The 26,861-nt window shown below is 34.2% G+C and overlaps 1 pseudogene; it reads right to left on the reverse strand.

The window, feature by feature from the left end:
- Positions 1-8,943: 8,943 nt before the first annotated feature.
- The window catches only part of LOC116569963, a 35,034-nt pseudogene continuing 17,116 nt past the window's right edge, over positions 8,944-26,861 (reverse strand).

A 26,861-nucleotide genomic window follows, 5' to 3' on the forward strand; every position in this document is an offset into this window, starting at 1 on the left:
CATAAGGGCCACTTTAAAGACTGATCTCAGCAATTATTTATTGAGGATGTTCTATATGCCAGGCATGCTAGATACTGAAAAGTTTGAGCAGACATGACCTCCACAGTTCCCAAGCAATTACAATTTAGACAGAGATACAAGTACGTGCACTGGTAAGTTTAATGTGGTCAATAAATGCACCTGATATAGATAATACAGGGAGCACACAGAATAGGCATTTAACTGAAACTACTGGGTGGGGTTGGAGAAATCTCAGCAGTTATGAAAGCTTCCTAGAGGAAATGCCATCTAAGTTAAAGCTTGAAGTATGAATTGCAATTAACCAGATGGAATAAGTTATAAAAAATGCATAAACACAGGAAATAACGTGCCTGAATGCCTGGAAGTAAGAGAAAATGTTAGATGTTAGAGGAACTGAATATAATTTTATGTGATATAGCATGGTGTGTGTGTGTGTGTGTGTGTGTTTAATGTCTAGTCTGGGAAGTATAAAGGTAAATAGAGACCAAGTCAAAATCATTGTTTTATTAAAAAAATCACTGTTGAACATTGCAACAAAATGTCTTATTACTGCTCAGAGACTTACTTATGCTACACATCCCAAAAGTTTTTCATCAAATTTTAAGTACCACATTTAGTCTTGTTCCTTAACAACAGGATTCTAACACAGTCCCAGTCTCACCCTCTACAGGAAGCAAAACTTGAAAAAGGAAACACCCAGATGTTCATGTAAAAATAAAACAAAGAAAAGCAGAAAATTGGCAAGTACCTTCTGTTAACATACTATCTGCTCCTTACACATTACTAACTTGGTTTCTCTGAATACAGTATATTAAGAATAGAAAATGTTTTTGAAGGGCTTACTGTCAATTCAAATCATAGATTCAATTTCTAACAAGTTCAAGGACTAGAAAGTTCTGGTTAGTAGAAAAAGTCTAGTAAAACATATATACCTATATACATAATACATTATGAAATTATATGTGACATCTCTTATTTATTTTTTAAAAATCATTTTTAAGTACTATTATTATACTGTCAATTGGGTTATGGAACTAAATAAATGCTTGGATACACTTTTCTGGGTCCCCTTTGTAAATCATTGTTTAAATGTCCCAACTTGCTTTTGGTGGGAAGAGTTACACTAATTTATTTGGATCTCTGTCTTCCTAAGAGGACTATGTCATTTTGACTTTATATATTCAAATAAGTATTTTTCTTCTTTTTGCAATCTGGGAAAAGTCACATTTCAAATCTTTTTGTGATTTATCAGCACTTTGGGATTTTCATTTATTTATTTGAGAGAGAGAGAGAGAGAGAGAGAAAGCGAGAGCACAGAGTGAGAGTGCGAGGGAGAAGTAGACTCCACACTAAGCAGGGAGTCTAATGCAGAATTTGATCCCAGGACCCTGGGATCATGACGGGAGCCGAAGGCAGAGAGTTAACTGACTGAGCCATCCAGGCACCCCAGGTTATTGCTGTTTCTTAAGGAAAACAAATCAACTATTTAGTAAACCTCTTAAAAAGATAATACAGCTTTCAAAAAAGAGTCTATTCAATTTTGTAATTTACGTTTATATTATAGAGGAATGTGGTAGGGACTAATAAAGTTTACTTATATTGTTTATTTAGTTCCCCAGACAAAGTCAAGGTATAGGTTTACGGATATAAATTTTTTCTTTTTGCTCTATAGGATTGTTAGGAACTTAAATATGGGCTATTCTATTTTTAAACACTTGACTAAATATTTAATTATTATGGGTGGTTAAAAATGAAAGGATTTTTTTTTTTTTGCCAATTTCTAGCTTCTGAAGTAGAGAAATACATAGAGAATTAAAACCAAAACCAAAATCAAAACCAAAAAACAAATACTGTCAAAGCCCATAAGGTAATGCCCCTTACCTTAAAATCTTTAATAATTTATGGTCAACGTGGACCAACCTTTTATAGTTGCCCTTCTTCCTCTGAATCCTTCATTTCTCACATTCTCTTTATTGCAATCACTTTTACACAGGAAAAAAAAAAAGTCTGTACTCTAAAACAGTGCTCAGTATTTCAAGTCTTTTCCCTGAAGACTTAGAAGTACTCATGATTTCAGAAAAAGAGATCAGAGATCACTTCCCAAAGTATTCACTAGGCCAGTAATTTAAGTAGAACACATTTCTCCCCTAAAATAGCTGGGAGGCAGTGCACTTCAGTAGGAAAACACCAGGCTAGTTGTCAAGGCACATGAGATCTTATTTCAGGTCAAGAATAATAGAATTTGGATGTTTGTTTCAACACTTTTTTTTCTATTTTTACTCTCATGGGCTTTATTGGTGGAATAGTGTATTTCTAGCTTGTTAAAATGATTTGAAAATGGTTTAGTAGAAGTATCTATAAATATTATAGTTTTCTTATAGACGAATTTGAACACATAGATGCTGAGAGTTTTAATCTTGTCTTGATTAATCTTTGGGCTTCCAGAATAACTATTTTCTACTGTTCTGAAGCATTCATTTCAGGCTTAGATTTTCTAAATTAATCAGTCATGAATATATGAGGGCTGTGGTTGACAAATGCATAGGCATTTTTATTTGCAAAGCACCAAAATGCATTCTTTCTTCATTAAGAAGGAATGTATTAATAGGACATTTAGAAAATCACTCAACTGATGGAGATATGGAAGTAAAGCTCAGAAGAAGGGCACTAGTACAGGGATGTAAAATTCATGCCATGAAATCAGTTCACCTAGGAAACCAGTGCCGCCAGTGGAGACTAAAACCACGGGTTGTCTATTGTCACTGCTTTGCCTGGAAACTAGATGTGGCCACCACTGCTGCATCCTCCTGAATCCATTCTTTCTGCCTCTCTCATTACTGCCTCCTAATTTAGAGTCCTAGACAGTATAGACAAGTACTTGAGTCTGAGTGATGCTTGAAGACCTCTTGCTGAATTATGATGCCTGAAAATGAGGAAGCTGACATTTTTTCTCAATTAAGCAGCAGTCCTATTGCATGATTACAATTTAAAAACACATTGTGTCTTTAATTGTGGGCTGCTACTGACACGTTAGGGTACAAACTATGAAGGTATTGAAATGACAGTAGTTTGTAAGGCACTGAATGGCCTTTACATATGTCTATTGTATAATTTATATAATTAATATCAAGAAAATATGCAAATATGTAAGTTGTGTAAAGCAATGTGTTATAGAATATAAAATAGGAATGATACAATTTTAGCTCAATAAAGGTAAGCTATAACACCTTTAGAAGAGAAAACACTGTTTTCTCTATAACACCTTTAGAAGAGAAAACACTGTTCATCCATTTTCCGTGTTAAATTGATAAGCATGGTATTCTTTCTCCTTCATTAATATTTGCCTTAATAACAAATCATTTTAATAGATATGATGGTTAAATATAAAAATAGATGTCTTAGTCTATGTCCTATGAATATAATTCTACCCTTTCACTTAGATGGTGAAATATCTAACTTTTAGTCAAAATTTATCTACTGCTAGTAGCTTTTAATCATTAGATCATGATACATGTTGAACGTAAGTAAAAATTAAGGTGTGACGTGCAGTTAACGGTACTTCTCTAATAAATAATACGGCATCTTTTCTACAGCGAAATACTAACGAAAGAAATGGAGAGCTGAGAGACAGGGAGGGCACTGAAAGATTCAGTAAGGATGAAAGGGATTTTTCTGTTTTCCCATACACAAGAGAATGGAAAGAGATACAGAAAAGAATTATGGACAAAGAAACTGAATTCCTTTCCTGCTGATTTGAAAAAGACAGTGTGAGTGAGGATTGTGCCTGAGTCAGAAACAGGCTAGATGAATAATTGTAATCTGTGTTTTCCAAGATATATAAGTAAGGAAAACCAGCCAAAGACAGATCACCATCACCTGGAGGGGGAAAATGGAAGATAATGGTTCCTCAAGCACTGAGAAGAAAAAGAAGTCCTGATCATTTGATTTTTATCTATAGATTTCTAGGAAAGATAAGACACTCTAAAGAGGAATAAGTTCTCATTGAGGTTATTTTTGCCCCTCTATGGAAATAAAGTCCTAACAGATTAGATAAATGGATTCTGTGGGATGGAGTTACTTAAAATTTTTGAATGTCCAGATACACAGTTGACTCTACCTTAAATACTTATTATACAAACTTTCTGTTACTTAGAATTTTAATATGTTTTTACAAACAAACAAACAAACAGACAAACAAACAAACAGCTCATTGCATTTTCAGCCCTTCCCAGAAAGGCCCAGAAAAAGGAAAAAGAGACCTAAGGCAACAGGAATTCCACAAAATTAATTTACTAGATCATTTATCAGAACTTTTAAGTATGATGTTGTGACCATACTTTGTGGGTTAAGAGGATACCTCAAACTGAAGTTACAGCTCATTCACAACCTAAGAATCGTGAATGAAAGGCAATCAAACATGACATATGTTATCAAAGACCAGGACTTCCCCCAAGTAGGAAAGCAGGAATAGTGAAAACAGAACAGGTGAACTACTGCAACCAGAATTAGGCCTTAACAAAATACTTGCTATGCCCTAACCTGCTGAGGTCTATTTTCTTGTAGTCTGCAGTAAGCAACAGTTCTATGTTTTTCCCTAGTATTCTTTGGCAGCCCTTATGGCTGGTATTCAAGCTGTGATTACCAATAGGTACGTACTAGCAAAGTTTTTGCCTTGAGGAAGCTCTCCGTAAAAACCAGATCAGATGAAAGATATATTATGTGATGTGAATTTCTTTTTTCTTTTCTATTCGTGTTTCTGTTAGACTCCATCCACTAACATTTTGGTTACTAAATAGCTTAAAACTACTCAGATATGAACCCCTCACATTCTCATCATCAGGAGCTTTTCTTTGCCCCTTTGAAGTATGTTGCTATTAGCAGGTTTTACCTTTGACTAAGGAGTGAGATGATACTCTCATTCAGCATTTTGAGTCCCAGGCCATACTTGGAATCTTCAACCATTAACAAACCAGAGAATTTCATTTTATCTAAAATTGTTTTATCTTGTACCCTTTTCTCGCACTTGAAAAAAAAATTAAAAACAAGAACAGACTTGAACTCCAAACAAAATCAGATGGCCAAACTGAACTGCTGCATTTTAGAGGGGACCACAATTTTACTGAAGTATGGCATGTAAAAGAAAGTTTAGAGTTCATATAATGTGTTTCAAAATGACCACAGCTATGTAATCCCCATTTAGGTCAAGATACAGAACATGAGTAGCATCCCAGAAGTATTAAAGATGGATCATACCAATATCAACCATGCTTTGATTTCTACCATCATAAATTAGTTTTGACTAATCTTGAACTTATACCAAATGTTCACTTTGATATCGGTTTCTTTCACTTAAAGTTATAACTTTAAGCTTTGAAGTTATTCATTTATGTTTTATTTGTTGCAACAATTTGTTTTTGCCATTACATAGTACTTCAGTGAATGAATATGTGAATATGCCACATTTTAATTATCCTTTTTACCAGCGAAGAACATTTGAGTATGAATTACTACAGGAAATTATTCAATTAACATTCTATTTTTTTAAAGATTTTATTTATTTATTTGACAGAGATCACAAATAGGAAGAGAGGCAGATGAGGGGGCGGGAAGCAGGCTCCCTGCTGAGCTGATTGCCGGATGTGGGACTCAATTTCAGGACCCTGAGATCATGACCTGAGCTGAAGGCAGAGGCTTTAACCCACTGAGCCACCCAGGTGCCCCTCAATTAACATTTTTGTATATGTCTTTTGCTGCACATATGTAATTCACACAGAGTATGCAGATGTCAGTTTTAGTTGGCTTTGATAAACAGGTTTCCCAAGTAACTGCATTGATCATGCCAGAACAAGATGAGAGATCAGTTGTTTTCATTTTTATGTAAATTCTACTACTCTAATATTTTTTGTTACTGCCCACTTTTACCAAACTTTTTTAAATAAAAGACATTTTTAAACAAGCTGTACAGTTTGAATGTATATGAGTGGATTACCAAAGGAAAAGTCTTTTAGATATGACTGAACAAAAATAGAGTAATTGTCGAACAGTAAATAAGTACTGTCAATCTTTGATGAACTTTGTAGCCAGAAATAGCCCTAGCTGAAAAGTAGAGAGAAGAAGAAGCCCTGATGTAAGAAGAAGAAGAAGACAGCCCTGATGTAAGTCACAGTGTATTCTCCTTGTCTTATAGAAAACAATGGTCAGTAAGGGATTTAACATTTCATATGAAACTTAAGATAGTAATTATGGCCTTGATTGCTGTTTGTAGTACAATGAGATGCCCAGAAATATTATCTATAATTCTACATTTACTCTATGACAGATATAAAAAATAGTTTCCTGTTATGTTTTTCCACGAAGCCTGACTATTGTCCTTCTAAGAAAAGACAAACAATGCCTATTCTATATTATCAATGAACATTCTGACTTTTTTAAATTCTCAAAAGTGAGAAATAATTGAGAAAAGAGAAAATTTGAATTTATCTCAAATTTACAGAAGATGAACAGATGTTATAATAAAACTACAATAACAGAGAAAATCCTTGATATATTAAGAAATATTAGTGTTTAATATTACATTACACTTTTGGCAATATATAACTAGGATTTACAAGAAATAAATCAACTATTGGTTTATAAAAAACTATTTTGAATATACATTAATATTTGTAAATATATATTTTTATTTGAAAGCTATATAAAATTTTTACTTTTCTACATACAAAATTGAGATATCATATAACACCTCCTATTTAAGATATGACTAAGCTGAGAAAAAAGAGAAGATCCTCCATAAAATGGAGGATCTTCTCTTTTTTCTCAGCTTTGGTGAGTGCTGTGAAGTGTGTAAACCTGGTGATTCACAGACCTGTACCCCTGGGGATAGAGTATTATGCCTCCATCAGAAAGGATGAATACCCAACTTTTGTAGCAACATGGACGGGACTGGAAGAGATTATGCTGAGTGAAATAAGTCAAGCAGAGAGAGTCAATTATCATATGGCTTCACTTATTTGTGGAGCATAACAAATAGCATGGAGGACATGGGGACTTAGAGTGGAGAAGGGAGTTGGGGGAAATTGGAAGGGGAGGTGAACCATGAGAGACTATGGACTCTGAAAAACAATCTGAGGGTTTTGAAGGGACGGGGGGTGGGAGGTTGGGGTACCAGGTGGTGGGTATTATAGAGGGCACGGATTGCATGGAGCACGGGGTGTGGTGCAAAAATAATGAATACTGTTATGCTGGAAATTAAAAAAAAAAAAAAAAAAAAAAAAAGAGAAGATCCTCCATTTTAAAGAGAATATATTTATGTTCTACTTAAGGGTATTATTGATGCAACATAATAGCATAACAAGACTCTCCTTTGAGAGAACAGCAGTTATGAATAGTGAGAATAGTTAAGGGTTACAGTTTTATTAAAGGGGGTGAACATTAGGTAGACAAGTCTCTGGGCTGGGCTTTGAAGCACTGACTTCTATTTGTATGTTAGAAATTATTTTATTTTGTGACCTTGAACAAGCTGCTTAAATTCACTGTCTCATAATTTTCCATAAGCATAATGAGTTTAGTAGTACTTGTTCTTCCATTCTGAAGATTGATTGCAATGCTCTTTCAGAAGAGTGATTGTATATTAATCTCATTAGTAATATTTTTCATATTTCATGTCTTCTCCATGGAATACTTACATGAAAATAGTTCAAGAAGACTTTTAAGGATAGATCTAATACTAACGTTCTTTGGTTATCATAAATGATAAAGGTTGATGTTCACCTTAGAACTTGTATAACTAATAATAGGATCAGCTATGAATGATTTAAATAGCAATTCTGCTCATTAAATTAAACAGTTCATTTCCCAAATTTTATGCTTCATAGTAATTGTTTTTCTGCCTAATCAATCCTGTCATCAACTGAGCAATTAACTTGCCTGTGGATATTTTGGGTGTTGATCTGACATGAGCATTAGGTTTCCTTCTAAAAGATTAAATATTATAGTTTTTTAAAAAACAATTTATATTTCTGCAATTATGATTCTTCATAAGGAATCAATAACAGCAACGACCTGACCACTTATTTGGAGAGATTTCCATAAAGTAGCCTATTTAATGCTATTCTCCTCTATAAAAGAATAAAACATTGCTTCATTAATATTATACTAAGTATCAATCTTAGAATATTCTTTTTTTTTAAAGATTTTATTTATTTATTTGACACACAGAGAGAGAGACAGCCAGAGAGAGGAAACACAAGCAGAGGGAATGGGAGAGGGAGAAGCAGGCAGGTTTCTTACTGAGCAGGGAGTCCAATGCAGGGCTGGATCCCAGGACTCTGGGATCAGGACCTGAGCTGAAGGCAGATGCTTAACAACTGAGCCACCCAGGCACCCCTAATCTTAGAATATTCTTAACACAAGTTAAACATTTAGGAAGTCACATGTTTTGCTGTAAAAATGTGTGAGGCTGAAAGATAACAACCCTGGTTGGCTACAGGTTCAGTTATAACCTTGTTCACTGTTGCTTAAATTTGAAACATTGATAGAAACAGTAATAGAATATTTGAATATGAAATTTAAACATCAATAGAAACAGTAATAGACTAGTAATAACAGTAATAAACTAATGGTAATAGTTATAGTCTAGACTAACAATAATAGACTAACAATACTAACAGACTAACTAATAATAATAGACTAACAGTAATAGACTAACAATAATAACAGTAATAGACTAACAATGCTTATTTCTCAGGACTCGACAATATTTATATACAAATTGTCCAAATTGGTCTAAGAGGAAAGTGTTTTCTTTACAATTCTAATTTCAAAATTTGAAGAATTATTTATGTAGAAGATAGAGTCTGAAATGAAATTCAGGTCTCTTTTCTTTCTTTTTTTTTTAATTTAAAGAAACTATTTAGTTTCTGTCAACCTATTTCCATTTTGTTGCCTCTGTGGAAGAGAAGCTTAAGACCACTCAGTGGTTATTCGCACCCATTCAGTGGCCAGAGCAGTGGGAGCTGCCGACCAGTCTTCAGTGGCAGGCTGAGCACTCCAGTCTTCAGGAGGGAACTGCTGAATAGGCATAGAGGTTACATGCATGCCTTCAGACCTGCCTTCAGGTTGGGTAGAATGGAACTCAGGAGCTAGAGCAGTCCATTCATCCTGAAATTCCTCCTTGGTCACAATCTTTTCAGCAGCAGCTTACTCTTCTTTTTCAAACTCTTCATGATTTCTGGCGTGACCGCCCATGGGTGTTCATGGGAAATGGTGCCAGGCATGCTCAGAACTTCTCAGGCCTCCATCAATATCAGATCCATTGAGTGAGCTCTGTTTTTGTTGCAAGGGATGGCAATACCCACACAGCACAGTCCATGTTACACAGAGCGATGGTAGGCAGGTTAACACAAAACACCCCTGTGAGAGGCCGGTGGTCAGCCCTGAGGTCAGTAACCACCAGAAGTCTTGGCTCCCAGACAGCTGTCTAAATCTGGCTAGGGAAGGTTCCAGAAGTGAAGCAGCCAGCAATGGGAGTGGCTCCAGTAGCAGCAGGAAACTTCAGCACAGCTTGCTGGCCAGTATTCCTGGATGATATGACACTGGCATCAGGTGGATTTCCAATGTCAACAATGGCATGAGCTTCCAGCAGAAGCATCTCCTACGTTCTCTTTAGATTTATGATGCAGGTACCATCACTCTTCCTTTCGCAGATGCGCTGTTCCATTTGAAAGTCAAGGTTCATGCCACCTAAGTGGGTTCTTGCTGCAAGTAATTTGAGGGCATCCTCCTCCTTCATTTGCAGGACATCAAAGTCTCCCGATATTGTGAATGCTGTAACTTAAAATTACAACAGGAATGCAGAGCGCTGCGTGGACCCCTCTCTGGGTAGCACAGAAAGTTCAGGTCTATTATGGATTTTTTGTACATTGTTAATGGTATTTAATCACATTCATTTAACTTTCTTTTGAAGAGGAGTATCACCTAGTTTATTTCTCTAATGTGTAGCACACTATGTGAGAATAAATAACTAAAACTTTTTGAATGGAAAATGAATAGATGGATGTATTTATAGATGTAATATATCTGCTTAGATATATTCTCATCACAAAGAACCAACTTTATCATTTATTTCATATTACCGTCATATTTTGAATTTTCTAACATGCTTTCAATTAGCATATTATATTAAATTAAGAAAGAAAAGGAGTCACAATCTTTAAAATAAGATATCCACAGGAGAATTATTTCTTAATTTCCACTTCACACCTCCTAATTTCAGGTACTCATATATTAAGCACTTACTATATTCTACATATTTTAAAAAGTTATTTCATTTAATCCTCAAAGCAACTGAGGATATTATACAAAAGCTTTTTTGTTGTTGTTGTTGAGAAGAAAGAGGGAATTTAGCCAAATCACAAATCACATGACAGGCAAGTGGCATAGACCAAATTAAACTTCAAAGTCATTTTATTACAAAATATGTAAGGCTATTTTTATTTTCCTTAACTGTCTTTCTCTTTCTTCCCTCTATTTTTTAGGATTGTGAAATAGTCTACAATTTTGGATGACAATCTCAGCAAATTTGCTATATCATTTGTCTTTTAAAAATCAGGAGAAAGACAAGAAAGAGACAAGACTGCAAAGGAATATAGATAGAGCTAAATGGAATTATAATAAATTTGCACATTAATCTCGGCACATTGACAAAGGACATTGTTCCTTGTCATTATTCAGGTCTTTGGCTAAATGTTCCATAGAGTCTTTCTGGGTTATTCTATGCAACACATGTCCTCTCACTCTGTCTTCATTAAATATATTTATTCTCTTCATGGTATTACTAATATTTGAAATGTTATTATTGACATGTTTGTTTATTGTCTGTCTTGCCCTCCAAAAAGTGGCTCTTGAGGGCTTGATTTTTGTGTCTTTTGTTCACCATTATTTCTCCAGTGCCTTGGACAATATTTGATAGAATTAAGTTGGACCAGTAATACCTGTTTAGTCCTATTAAATGAATGATTACTTACTTACTTTCAGAATCAAGCTCTGTGTTTTAAGGAAGCTGCATAAGGTCTCTCTGGTGGTTTTCCCTTTTATTAAAAAAGATAGTAACTACCGCACAATGAGTTGTAAGGATTACATAAAATATAGTAAACTATTGTGAACTTTAGTATTTGTCCCTCAGGAGACCTCAAAAAAATGTTTGTTGCTATGGTCACATAAAACATTTGATAAAACAATTCAGTGAAATAGATGATTTATTTATTAAAAACATGCATATTTATGCACAAATTTAAATAGTGGAGAATTAAGGACAAAAGAAGGCAAACTAGTTGTTGATAAATATATAGTCAAAAAAGTGATTGCATCTCAGTCTTGAACTCATATTTCTTAACTGATTCTCTCAACATGCTTATTGAGGCATGGGTGTGACTAGAGACTATTTATACACAAACTTTTTGGTAAAGGTAGTAGGTAATACAAATCACTATGGAACTCGGCTAAACTCACCAGTTCATTTCACTTTAAACAGCCAATAGTCATTAAGCAGAATGGATTTAAAGCAATGACCTAGAAATCAAAGGCAGTGTATAACCTATTACAAATCTCTTGAGCTACCCAGCCTGCCAACAATTTTTAAACACTCTTCTGATTTTGAAGTTGCTATGTCATAAAATAACATTTTGGAAATTGAAGAAGAAAATAATGTAGAGTGTATATACACTGTGAAACTTTAAGTTTCATTATTTCACTGTAATTACCAGAGAGGAGCAATGGTAACTTAGTAAAATCCAATTACATTTTTTTTTCCCCCAGCCAGGAGATTAGAGAGAGAGAAGTTGTAGAGAGAAAATGGTCTGTGTTTTCCCTATGACTAAAATTTTCCTTTTTCTATATCCCATTTAGGTCCTTCTCCTTCTCTATTTTTCAGTGCTACCTTGTATCCTTACAGTTGATTATCAATTAGCATGTAAGTAATTGTATGATGATGATAACGATACTGCGGCTTTCCCTCTCTTTCTCAGGCAGCCCTGCAGATAAATTATAAGCGATCGATTCTTGCTGAAGTGAATAGATGGCCTAGTTTTGCTGCAATATTCAAGTTTTTTTTTTCCCCTGCAGTCAATTCCCAGTGTCCTAGTGATTTATCTACCTTTGCTAAATTTCGTGTTCATGTTCTTTTTACCAGTGGCATGGAATTTTAATTAGCTTTTGATAAAATATATAAGGATACCTTCTAAACTAGGAATGGAGAAAAACTGCATTTTTTTCTACCTCTGTATGTCAAGATTTCTGCAAGCTAGTAGAAGCTAAAAGACATTAATAGTTTGTGCATTTTTAACTAACGATATATAGGGCTCAATGTATGACAGGGCCTTGGTTCTATCGTGGGAAATCCTAAGTCCTGTTAGGTTTCTCAGTGGAATACAATGTGTTCAGGAACAACTGAATGTCTGTTTATCATTATTTTTACCATTTCATTTTAAAATAATTTTAAACTTAGAGAAAATTTATAAAAATTGTAAAAAATAACTGATTTATTTTAAAGACTTATTAATTTTCTACACTTGTCCACATTTGCTTTACCTTCTCTGTAGGAAATCATACTGTAGTTTTATAAGCCCACAATACTTCAGCATGCATTTCCTAAGACCAAATTATTTAACCACGTAGCCAAAGCCATAATACAGTAATCAAATTCAGGAAACGTAGCATGGACATACCTTTTGCATACTTTGCGTTGCATATTCTAATTTCATCAATTGTCACAGTGTTTTGCTTTATAGCTATTTATTTTCTAGTATAAGATTTGGTCTAGGATCAGAAACTGTATTTAGCTATCATGTCTATTTAGTTTCCTTCAACCTGGAGCAGTTCGTCATGTTTTCTTTCTTTCGTGTCATTAAAGAATATAACCAATAATTTTTTAGAATATTCCTCAACTTAGGTATTACTGTCTTCCTATGAATAGATTCAAGTATGTATTATGGGCTGTGACACTACATAAGTGATGTTATATATGTTTCAGAATACCATATCTAGTAGCATATAATCTCTGTTTGTCTTGTATTGATGATGTTAATTTTGATAGTTTGGTGAATTAATCTATTATTGCCTAATGGTGAGGCACAAAATTAGCAGCTTAAAGAATACCCAAATTTACTGTATGACGGTTTCACTAGGTCAGAGAAACAGGGGTGGCTCAGCAGGTGTCTAGTTCATAACCAAGATGGGAACCACAGTTGAAGCTGTGGTATCATTTCAAGGTTTAACTATAAAAGGATCTGCTTCAAATCTCATATGACTCTAGGCAGAATTCAGACCCTTACAGGCCATAGGACTGTCCCTTCTGCCTATTGGTCTGAAGCTTCCCTCAATTCCATGGGCTTCTCAATAGGGCAGCTCAGAATATAGCTGCTTGCTTCCTCAAAACCAGCAAGGGAGAAAGTCTACTAGCAAGATGGGTTACAAACTTACATAGTATTATCTTGCAAGGAGCATCTCGTTATCTTTGCTGTATTCTATTGATTTAAGTAACAGTTCCTGCCCATATTCAATGAAATGAGTTTATAGCAGACCAACTACCAGAAAGAGGAAGCCATCTAAGAGTCTGCCCTCCTCACTGTAAGAATTACTATGGTATTTTCTGATTCCTTTACCACTCACTTAGTTACTGGTTTTTATTTTGTTACTTATACATTTATGGGGGGGGGGGTTGAGATGATGTAATATACTATTCCACAACAACCCTTCTACTCCATAGTTCTAGTACCCATCAAGAATTCCTACCAGAATGTAACTTACTACATTAATTCTGAAATAGAAATTTTCTAATTCATAATCCATTCTATATTTATTAGAATTCTATTATCAGGAAAGGACTTATTCTATCACATATTTATTTGTTTGTCTACTATAATCAACATGTGTCATTTTTCTTTAACTGTCTTTAATATTTTCCCTTTATATGATTTTCTGATATTTAATTATGATGTCCCTTTATTTGATTTTCTAAATTCTATATTCACTGTGTTTTCTTGAACTGCTTGAGTTGGTCAGACTTTATTTTATTCAAATTTGGAAAATTCTGGCCATCATTTTACTTCAATGCTTTTTCTGCCCCCACCTCAAGCATCAGTGGCTCTCATTAATTTATTATTTTAGGTTATTGGAATAAAAGGATTAAAGTATGACAGCATATACCTAAAACATGGTGAAGAGAATAGGTTCAAACTTAAATTATCATCAGCTTAATATAGACTGTTACATGCAGAAGAGGTTATATAAAAACTTAATGATAACTATATATTGAAAACCACTAACAAGTATGCAAAGAATAATACAAAGAAATGTATCACTAAAGAAAATCAGCAAACCATGAAAGAAAGAAAGAAAAGAAAGGATAAGAAAAATAATCTTCAGAAACCATATAATTCACCATCAACAAATAATAAAATGACAATAAATACATATCTATCAATAATTACTAATAGACTAAATGCTCCAATCAAAAGACAGGGTGACAGAAAATAAAAAAACAAGACCTATCTGTATGCTGGCTTCAGGAGACTCATTTTAGACCTAAAGATACCTGCAGATTGAAAGTGAGGGGCTGGAGAAACATCTAATGGATATCAAATATAAGCTGGAGTAGCAATACTTCTATTAGACAAAGTAGACTTTAAAATAAAGACTGTAACAAGAGGCAAAGGAGGACACTATATAATCATAGAGGGGACAATCCAACAGGAAGATATAACAATTGTAACTAAGCACTCAACATGGAAGCATCAAAATACATAAAACAGTTAATAATGAACATATAGTATTTAATCAATAATAATAAAATAACAGTAGGGGACTTTAATACTCCACACATCAATGGACAGATCACATAAACAGAAAATCAGCAAAGAAACAAAACCTTTGAATGAAACACTGGAACAGACGGACTTAGTTAAGATATAGTCAGAACATTCCATCCTAAAACAACAGAATATGCATTCTTTTCAAGTGCAAACAGAACATTCCCCAGAATAGATCACATATTAAGCCCATAAAAATAAGCCTCAAGCAAATAAGAAGATCAAGTGATACTATGCATATTTTCTGACCACAATGCTGAAGTCAACCACACACACACACACACACACACACACACACACACCCCACAAAAAAATTTAAAATAAATAATAAAAAGAAAAAAAATAAAAACGCCCCCAAATCTGGGAAAACCACAAATACATGAAGGTTAAATAACATGCATTTAAAGAATGAATAGGTCAACCAAGAAATAAGAGAAGAAATTAAGAATTAAAATAAGAGAAGAAATTATGAAAATGAAAACATAACAGTCCAAAACCTCTGGGATACAACAAATGTGGTTCTAAGAAGGGAGTTTATAGCAATATAGACCTACCTCAAGAAGCAGGAAAAATCTCAAATTAACAACCTTACTTTATATCTAAAGGAGCTAGAAAAATAATAACAGAAAAAACCTAAAACCAGCAGAAGAAAGGAAATAATAAAGATTAGAGCAGAAAGAAGTGATATAGAAAGTAAAAAACCCAATAAAACAATGAAACCAGGAACTGGTTCTTAGAAAAAAAAAAAAACACTAAAATTGTTAAACTTCTTGTGAGACTTCTCAAGAAAAAAGAGAAAGGACTCAAATAAATAAAATCACAAAAGAGAGAGGAGAAATAACAACCAAACCCACAGAAATACAATTATAAGAGAATATTCTGAAAAACTACATGCCAACAAATTAGACAACTTGGAAGAAATGCATAAATTCTTAGAAACATAAACTACCAAAACTGAAACAGGAAGAGATGGAAACTTGAAGAGACCTATAAAAAGAAAAGAAATTGAATCAGTAGTGATGCCTGGGTGGCTCAGTCGGTTAAGCAGCTGTCCTCAGCTCAGGTTATGATCCTAGGGTCCTGGGATGGAGTACCACATTGGGCTCACTGCTCTGTGGGGAGTCTGCTTCCCCCCCCCCACCCTTCCCCTTGCTTGTGCTCTCTCTCTCTCTCTAATAAATTAATACATAAAATCTTTAATAAAAAGAAATTGAATCAGTAATTTAGAAAATTGCCAATAAATCAAAGTCCAGGACCAAATAGCTTAACAGATAAATTCCACCAAATGTTAAAAAAGAGATAAACTTACTCTCCTCAAACTATTAAAAAAAAAAAAGCCAAAACAAAACAGAAAAGGTAGGAAAACACCAAAGTTCATTCTATGAGGTCAGAATTACTGTCATACCAAAATCAGATGGAGACTACTAAAAACAAACAAACAAACAAACAAACAAAAACTATAGGTCAATATCCCTGAGGAACAAGGATGCCAAACAAACAAACAAACAAAAACTAACAAACCCAATCCAACAATACATTAAAAAAAAAAAAAAATTCATGGTAAGTGTGATTTATTTCTGAGAGGGGAACTACCAAACACTGATGAAAGAAAGTGAAGTCAGAAAATATTATATCTAAGGGTGCCGGGGTGGCTCAATTGGTTAACCATCCCACTCTTGTTTTTGGCTCAGGTCATGATCTCAGGGTTTTAGAAAGGAGCCCCACGTTAGGAGTCTTCTTGAGAGTCTCTTTCCCACTCCCTCAAACAAATAAACAAACAAACAAAATAAGTAAAATCTTTAAAATGTTGTATCTATGTTGTGAATTTTGGCTCAACATTACTAAATTAAGTGTTATTGTGGATTTTTCTGGGTCAATTTTCCCAAGTTCATTTTTTTTTAAATGTAAGAACATTTTTCATGTGTTGTAATTTAAAACATTTGTTTTCTTTTTTCTTATCTTCTAATTATACATATAATCTGTACATACAGATAATATATATATACACATATTTGTGTATATATATATACATAGGTGTATACACACACACACACATATATATCAGGGGTTTTGTTTGCTTTGTTTTTTTCTTACTGTTCATTTTAGTCACTTTTGATCTTATCCTTTTAAGGATGTAATTTTTATTCTCTTGGCTATTTTTCCCATCATCCTTCAAAGCCCCTTACTAAATTATTTCAATCTATATTCTCCTGGACATGTTGTAATTTATTTTTCATTTTAATAGTGAGATTGGCTTATTTAAATAAATTTTTCTCTTAAGTTCAATCAACTCTCCTTAAATTGTATTCTGCATTTTTTAAACCAAATTCATTCTTAATTTTTGAATTTCAGATTTCATCATTTGTTTAATAGTTGTCTGTACTTGATTGAGGATTTGGAGTGTTTTTTTATAATTCTCTTTCATTTTGAAATCATTCTGTTGTGAGAAAGGATAATCAGCTGATTTACATTCTCTGTATGCTTAACACAGTAGCTTCATATCCGGTTGGTCAGACTTTTTCCTATTTCTGGTATCCCATCATGTCTTCTATCCTACTCTTGCCATTTCTCTATGAAGAACAAGTTGTCTCTATATATCTGCTTTTCTCCTAGGGAAAAAAAAAATGCTTCTTTGAGGGTGTCACTTCTGGTCCATGTCTCTTTGAACCCCCTTTTATGTAGTTAATATGTGACTTGTTAAGACCTAGATGTGTGATCAGTACTTTGAAGTTACAGACTTTCTCTTCCTGTGGGTGATTTTATCTGTGCTTTGTCTAAGACCTCCAATTCCCTTCTCTTTTGCAGAGTCTCTTGAGTCTCCTCTCTCTCATTCCTTTCATGCACATTATCTGTACTAATGATATCTGGTTGTTTATTTCTTTATAAATAATTTCACCTGTGAAAATCTCTGGCTCCTAGTACTGTTAAGTTGTGAAGCAAGTGCTTTTATTTCATGTTTCTTTTGTTTTATCTTGTTTCTTCATATTATGCTTATCTGGGAGGATGTGTTGAGAAATTCAGGTTTAGGCAGCTGCTATTATCCTAGAACAACCCTATTTATTCTTCAAGTAATTCAGCAGTGCTAAGTAGTGGGATAATAGTGCAATCATAAAATAATATAAGCTAACATGATTGATGATATACCTTGTTCCAAATAATATTATGAGAACTTTCCATGTTTTTTTTCCACTTAATTCTTGTGATACTCTAAGATAAACATCATTTATATTTTCATTTTAAAGATAAGAAAACTAAGGCTTTAATAGTAAGTGGCAGGGATGATATTTCAACTAAGCTCTATTTTTCTACAATGCAGATACTCTTTTCACAATATATCAATGTAGAGATTTTGTTCTCAGTTCCACTATGCGAGTATGTTGAGCAAACTTCTTTTTTTTTTTTTTAAAGATTTTATTTATCTATTTGAGATAGAGAGGGAGAGAGGGAAAAAGAGAAGAGAGCAAGAATGGGGGTAAGGGCAGACAGAGAGGAAGAAGCTTGGAGCCTGATGTGGGGTTTAATCCTAGGACTCTGGGATTAAGAATTGAGCTGAAGGCAGACACTTAATAGACTAAGCCATGCAGGCAGCCCCTTGAGCAAACTTCTTAAACTATCTCAGTGTCTCAGCTTTCTAAAAATAATAGTTATATCATAAAGTAAGAGATTCTACCTCACTGGGGTTGTTGAAATTATTAAATTTATATAAATCATCTAGTTTGTTGCCTGGTAAACATAGGAACTTAAAGAATAGCAGCTTCCTATTACTCAGCCATTGGGTGTAATTCAGAATGCAGTGATTTATGCCACTGGGAGGAAGTCAGATGTGTACACTGACTATGGTGGGTTTAGCTAAAGGGTTTGGAAAAAGCTTAAAATCTAAGACAAAGGAAGGCAGACTGTTAAAGAAGGGTGAATTTGAGAAGTGCTCTCACAACATAAAACACAGGAAAACCAAGCAAGAATGAGGATCACAAACAGAAGAAAAAAACTGGGGTCTCACTGCTTCATCTTCATGGGACATATGAGCGTATGACAGTGGCTAGGAGGTCAATACTCAGGAGGTCTACTCGGTTCCAATATTGAAGAGTAACTGAAAATTTTTTCTCTTTATTTATTTATTTATTTATTTATTTATTTATTTGTTTATTTATTTTCAGAAAAACAGTATTCATTATTTTTTCACCACACCCAGTGCTCCATGCAATCCAGAGAACAGTGTGGAGATTCCTCTTTTATTTTTTAACTGATCCTGATGGAATTCATTGCTTCAGTTGAGGGACCTCATATATTTCTGAAATTCCATTTAATATATTTATAATTATAATAACTCAGTGGCTAGTGCACATCACATGTTAAAAATTTGTGAGTAACTTTGGGGCCAATGTAATCTGTATTCTCTTTAGATTACTTGGTCTAAACTGTAGCTTATAATTTTTTTTTAATTTTTTATTTTTTTATAAACATGTATTTTTATCCCCAGGGGTACAGGTCTGTGAATCGCCAGGTTTACACACTTCACAGCACTCACCAAAGCACATACCCTCCCCAATGTCCATAACCCCCCACCCCCAGCAACCCTCAGTTTGTTTTGTAAGATTAAGAGTCACTTATGGTTTGTCTCCCTCCCAATCCCATCTTGTTTCATTGATTCTTCTCCTACCCACTTAAGCCCCCATGTTGCATCACCACTTCCTCATATCAGAGAGATCATTTGTGTAGCTTATAATTTTTAAAGATGGAGGGTTACTTTTGACAATTCGATTTTAAAACTACATTATGTCCATATTTCACAATAAACACTAGGTTAGAATTGGGTACACAGTGTGCATCTGTAGCAATTGTTTCATAATCAAGTTTCCAATTTAAAAAATTCTAAGAGGAATCTGTAAGAAATTAAGATTTTAAAAGATACAATTTAATGGACTATTTATTCAATCTCACATTAATAAGCCCAGTGCGTTTTTAAATACACATTATCTATGTTCCTGCACATACTCATTTTGATCATTCTAATTAAATATAATTAAATTGAATGATGTGTATAGCTAGGCACCATCTGCCAATTCCTGATGTTGATTCACAACTTATTAACACTTCTTGAATAAAATGCAGAGGCAGCTTTATTAGAAAGAGTGCTAAAGTCAGCAAAACTAGGATCAGATCCTGACACTGCACTTTCTACCTAAATAAAAAAAATGCAGTTGATTAAATCTCTCTGTGCTTTGCCTTCCTGTTTGGAAATAGTAATAATAATATGAACCCATGCTATTGATGTGAGAAACAGAAACAAAGTATCTATCATGAAATCTGGGTAAGGCAGTTTAGATTTATAAATTTTTTAATAAGAACACATTATTTCACCAAGATATTTGCAAAAACAAAACAAAACAAAAAAACCAACACTGAATTGTGTCCCTCCTAAATTCTATGTTGAAGTCCCAACCCTCAGTATTTCAGAATGTAACCACATTTAGATATAAGGTCTTTAAAGAGGTGACTGAGATAAATGAGACAATTAGGGTGGGGCCCTAATCCAATATGGCTCGTGTCTTTAGAAGAAGAGGAAGAAACATTGAGGGCAAAAGTGCAAACCTGGAGGACCATGTGAACATGTTGCAAGAGAAAGGCCATTTGCAAGTTAAAAGAGAAATCTCAGGAGAAACAAAACTTGCAGACAACTTGATCTTGGATTTCAGCCTCAAGAACCATGAAAAACAAATTTCTATTGGTTTAGTCACCCTGTTTGTAGTATTTTGTAATGGCAGCCCTAGCAAACTAATATGATATTCCATTTTTTCCCATTTACTTCCATATAATAAAACAAAAATGTACAGAGCAAACATTATAGAACACATCTTTTTTAGATTGTAATATTTTTAGTTACATAAAGAAGTGTTATCCCACTGATAAAGCTTCTCTTACCAATATTTCCTGAGTTCCTTTGCCCCATCTTTCCCAGAGCAATCGCTGTGAGTAATTGCTCATTAAGAGTTGTGCAAAGGGCAAATCAAAGCGTCACTATTAAAAGAAGCTCTTGCTTTAGCTGAACACTGACCTGATGTAAAGTTCACATGTGCATCTGGGAAAGAATTAATGGGAAGAAAAGCTGACAAAATGCAAGCAACAAATCACTTTTTTTTTTTTTTTTTTTGCTACTCTCACTTGTTTAGAATCATATGCAACATACTACAAAGAGTAAAGGCCAGTACCCTCTTTTAAGATGTATTTGTTCACTGCAATGCTTTTGCAGCATCTGCTTCCACTGTGGGCTTCCTGAGTATCTTATTTCTTAAACCATCTTTTGCTATCTCAGAGTCTGCTGGACTTCAAGTTGTAATGGGTTAAAAGCATGAGTAGGCAAAATCAATCATTGTCTTTTTTACTTTATTCTGCTCTTCCATCAAGTATCTAGTTCTTTTCCTAAGACCCTGTACTAATAATTTTATTCATAATAACTTATATCATCATTTCAAAGTACCCATTTTGATACATGGAAATAATTTCCATTTTCTGTTTATTAAATTAGTCATGGGATTGCAAACTTCAGAAAATAACACAAAACTATTTCTCTAAAACTCAATGCTTAAAATCTAAGTTGTTGGCAGGAAGTAAATTCTATATGAAGTTTACATATACTTTATTTAAGTTTCTCTTCCAGAAATTGCAAAGGCTTAAATTCAAGAATGAATCAAGGACCAGACTTTCTTATTCCCTACACCCCCCACCCCCATGTACCCTATATTGCCATTGTCCCATCACCTAGGGCTTCTTTTTATTCATTTTATTACCATCACCTAGTGCTTCTTTCTCAAATTCCAACAGCTCCTTATCCTCCTGTCTTACTTTGTTTTACGTCCCCATACAGTATGCTTATGTGATGCATCATCATTTGTCAAATCTCTGATTATCTTCCAACCCTGTTATCTGAATGGCAGACAACTTTTTCCTTCAAAATTTCTATTTCTGGGGCACTTGGGTGGCTCAGTGTGTTAAAGCTTCTGCCTTTGGCTCAGGTCATGATCCCAGGGTCCTGGGATAGAGCCCTGCTCTCAGGCTCTCTGCTCAGTGGGGAGCCTGCTTCCCCCTCTCTCTCTGCCCGCCTCTCTACTTGTGATCTCTGTCTGTCAAATAGCTAAATAAAATCTTAAAATTTTTTTTTCTATTTCTTTAATGCCTGGAACATAACTAGAGATGGCTTTTTTTTTTTTTTTTAAGATTTTATTTATTTGAGAGAGAGTGAGAGAGCATGAAAGAGCACAAGGGAGAGCACAAGTGGTGGTGGTGGGGCGCAGAGGAAGAGGGAGAAGCAGACTCCCCACTGAGCAGGGAGCCCCATGTAGGGCTCCATTTAAGTCCAGGATCATGAACTAAGCTGATGGCAGATGCTTAGCTAACTGAGCCACCCAGGTACCTCAAGATGGGTTTTTTTGCCTGAAAGAAATTGTACTTATGTGAAAACAAGGGCAACAAGTATTAGCAAATATTGATCACTTGAGCTTGTACAAGTATTGCAGTCTTGTCTGTGTTAGCTGAGCTAAGCTAATGTCAACTTGACTAAGTTGGTACCACTTCTCTTTATGGTTCCCTTGTGTTTTAAACTATATTAACTTGGCTCAGGTAAAACATAATTTCTGAGAATACCTACTCTGATTCTAGGTTAACATTAGTCAAATTAAAAAAAAAAAAGAAAAGAAAATGAAAACCAAAGAAAATAATGAGATTTGGGATATGTTAAGTGAATTAGGCACTATACTTAGAATGTGTCATTGTTGGAGGCAGAGTGAGATATCCCAGCAGCTTCCAGCTTATCCTTGTTTTTATCTAATACAGGTCTATCTATTCTTCCCAATTTTTGGCCATGATGGCCAACAGCAACCCAAAGCCCAAATACTTGGCTATGAAATTATGGAAGCTATAATAGCTTATAGCAAGGCAAAAATTTCCCCCCCCCAAAAAAAAGAAAAGAAAAAAAGAAATATTGGGATGGACACAAACTTGCTGCAAGAGTGAAAATAATGACATAAGCAAACATAAGGAATATAAAGTGTTTCATATATTACTTTTAATTCCATTGAAGAATTTGGAGAAATAAGATGGTAAGCTTAGGCTTTTAATTCTCTACTCAGATTCTGGTAATAATCCACAACACTTTCATGACTTCCCTGAAAGATACCATTGTCTCCTACAACCACAAATCTCTTTGAGATTTGTGGGTATGGTTTCTAATTTTCTCAAAACTAAACACATGAACTTTAATCCTACAGGTCTTTGTAGGATTAATCCACAACATATAGTCACAGTCTTACAGAATCTAATGTTAAATTTAAGGCTTTGACTAGGAGGGAACCCCTGAAACTTGTTATGCAGTCATTCAGGCATTTTCCAGGAAAGCTGAGGATTTTGAAGACTTACATCTTTTGACCCTCCTTTGACAGTACAAGTAACCTTTTTACCACATCAGAGGTGAATAAAGAATGTACGATGAACTCTACTAAGGTAATCCTTTATGGGTTGCTGACCCTTCTAATCTGTACTACCCATATCACTTCTCATTGCTGCTAAGCTGGAAAAAAAAAGTGACTAGTTTTATATAGTGGTGAAAAGTTAAGCCCCACTGATACTTACAGGAATGTGGAAGTGAATAAGATACCTACCTAATGGGATTGAGTATTTGGGTAAGAAGATTTCTGGGCAGAAGCTCGAAAGTGTCCACTGGATTCAGGAAGGCTATCTCTTTATCTATCTACCATGTGATATAGTAAAATGAACAATTAAGAAATAAAAATTTCTGATAGAATCTAGAGAATATATTTTCATGTAAGGACCTGCTGGGTTTGAAACTGTTTATTTTCACATGGGTTTCAAAATAAGAAATGGCCTGAGAGAAAAGATAAAATCCAGGGCTCTGTCAGTAAAAGATGGTCTGGGGGTTAACATCCCAAGGGTGTGGCTATAATACTCAATTGTAAGACTTCGGGAAGATTTATTATGGTGCTCTCAGCTAGACACAAAGATTTCTGTGAGCATTCTTCATAGACCTTTTCTTTTAGAAGGTTTCTAAAAATCTTTTGAAGTATTATCACTTAGCATCTTTACTGTCAGCTCAAGGGAGAGGGGAACTTGTCTCAAAGAGATTTGTAGGTATGGTTTCTGTCTATTGGAGTGGATTGTAATCTGATACACAGAAAGTCTGCAAGGATTTCAGAGAAGTTATGCACTTCGCAAAGTATACAGTTCAAAATGCAAAGAGGTCTTGGAGTCTCCAGCTTCCTATATGAACAATCAGGCTGGGAAAACTAAAGCATTAGGAAAAATGGATTATTTTTCAGAGAAAATGGTTACAGTTAAGAGTGCAGTGGGCAGAACTCAGTTGAGGAGTACCAAGGAGTAGAAATAGAGCCTCATCAGTGGAGCAAGAGTGACTGCCAACCCATACTTGCCTGTATTTTATCTTTGCTATGGCCAGGGACTGCTATGTGCCTCCCATTTGACATCCCCCCCACCCTTTGTTGTTGTTGTTTGTTTGTTCAGTTCTCCTGAGCCAGTTTCACAATTTTATCCTGTGTATGTGGATTACAAATAATTTGTCATTTTAGTTCACAGGTTTTCAGAATAAGAGAAACTCAGGAAACCACATCTATACCCTGGCCTTGTTTAAATGAAAATATATTAAGCCTTAAGATTGGGACCAGATGTCACCGTAGAATAAGGCTTTTAGGACTCTTGGGTCTGAGTGTATTTTCATGTGAGAAGACTATTACTCCTCAGGGGTCAGAAGGTCGATTGTGGTTGCCAATTTCCAAAGACAGTCTGTAGCTTGCAATAACAAATAGAATATGATAGAATTGGCATTGTGTAATTTCCAGTCCTTGCCTTTAGGAGGACTGACAGCTTCTGCTTCTCCTCCCGTGGAATTCTGGCTTTGGGAACCCTGATTTTCCACACAGAAAGTATAACTACTCTGCTGAAGAGATCATGTGTAGAGACCTATGTTAAAGCTATGTGGAAAGGATAGGCACTGTGATTACATGATCATAAAGAAAGACTCAATCATTCTAGCATCTTAGCTGAGCCTAAGAAGATTCCAGCACGAGCTGGGGCCTTCATTCAACTTCAGAAAAAACTTTAACTGAAGCGCCCAAAAGAACTGCCAAGTTGAACCCATCAACCAACAAAGCAGATAATAAAATGAATGATGTGTTAATCCACTAAGTTTATATAAAACTAGATACAAAAATAGATAAAAATACATAAAACACATAAAGGAGAGTTATGTAAAATATTAGATAAAATATATATAAAAATAGATAGCTGTGTCTTTTTATCTGCTGAGACAGTAAATAGAAGTGTCTGCATTTATATTTTGTTTCTGAGCATACATCAACACTCTTCCCTGACCCTAACTTATCCTGCATAATAGATAACATTTTCATCATGGTGGTCAAAATTTTCAGTATTAAAGTGAAATTCAGTCATAAATAATGCCTCTAATCTCCACCGAGTATGCTGAGCCTTTGAGATTCATGCAAAACCAGTTCAATAGGTTAGAGATTTGCTCTAAGGTCATTGCCCTTAGATATTAATGCATAAAAGGTTTAAGGTTTTACAGCTTCTTGAACATAAAGAGCTTTTGTGTTTCTTTCCCCATCAAAAACTATTTCTTTAGCATATGTTTTAAAAGTGTGAAATATTTGGAACATTTCAAAGCTTTTAATTAATCTAGTTTCAATTTTTCCTCCAAATGTTTATCATTAATGCTAAACACTGAAACAAGGATGGCAAAGAGGTATTATTTTGTTCCTTTTTACCTCCATATAACAGACATTGTTAACTAACCATGGTATTGTTTTCCATGGAGCTCAGATATGACTGTAGAAACCTTCATAACATATTTCTCAAAGCAACTACTATTAGTATATTGGATTCAGTATTGTAATATAAAACATATTTGCCATACTTATACCAAAGATATTTCCACTGATATCAGAAAAAAGAAAATTATGTATGTTTCAACAGTATTATCTCATACTGCTCTTGAAATACCAGCAAATGCAACAGAGTAAAAATTATCACGAGACAAAGAGAATGCTAAAGAATCAAAACTTAGAGGTAATATGATTGTATACTTTGTACTCCAATATGTTAATTGAGAAAAAATGAAATTTGGGAAGGAATTCAAGTTAGAAGACACCATGCAAATAAATCTTTAGATACCAACAGTTTCCTATATTCCTTTAATAAAAAGAAGTATATTAAAATGATCTCAATTTATAAAAATACTAACAGGAAATGGATAAGAACCAAGGAAGAAAAATTTTAAATTTCATTCTGAGATATAGAAGAACAGAATGAAGTAAAAGCATATTAAAGAGCTAGATGGAAAGATCAATATCACAAAAATAATAATACTTCAAATCAGTTTATTATATTAATGTGATTATCATAAAGTAATAATGAAAATTATTTTTAGTACCTAAAACATAATTCAAATTAAGTTCTGGGATAATCAAGAATTTTTAATGTTTTAACAAGCTACATAAATTAAGATTGTGTAATACAGACACAAAAACAGTCAGGCAGAGAAAAAAGCAGAATAGAAAATCTGAAAACAAAGCCAAGGATAATGAACATGGCAGTTCATATTTATAGGGAAAGTATGGATTATCTCACAGTTGGTACAGGGATAATCAGTTAAGTACTAGAAAAATAAAGTTATATTTATACTAACATTATGTACAAAAACAATGCCACTTGAAATCTATCTAAAAGAAACAAAGCCCCATGAAAAACAGACATTTCTTTGTATGGGAAAATGTGTAGATGATCTTAAGGTTATCTCAAAAATTTATAAGTAAAAGCAGAGGAAAACATTTAGATATTTTATTTCTGAAGTAAGCACATCTTCTTAAGTCTACTAGCTCTCAACAACTCTCCTTTCTCTTTTAAGTACCTCTTTCTGTGCTAGGTTCACAGAGA

This window comes from Mustela erminea, chromosome 12, assembly GCF_009829155.1.
Source record: "Mustela erminea isolate mMusErm1 chromosome 12, mMusErm1.Pri, whole genome shotgun sequence".
NCBI lineage: Eukaryota > Metazoa > Chordata > Mammalia > Carnivora > Mustelidae > Mustela > Mustela erminea.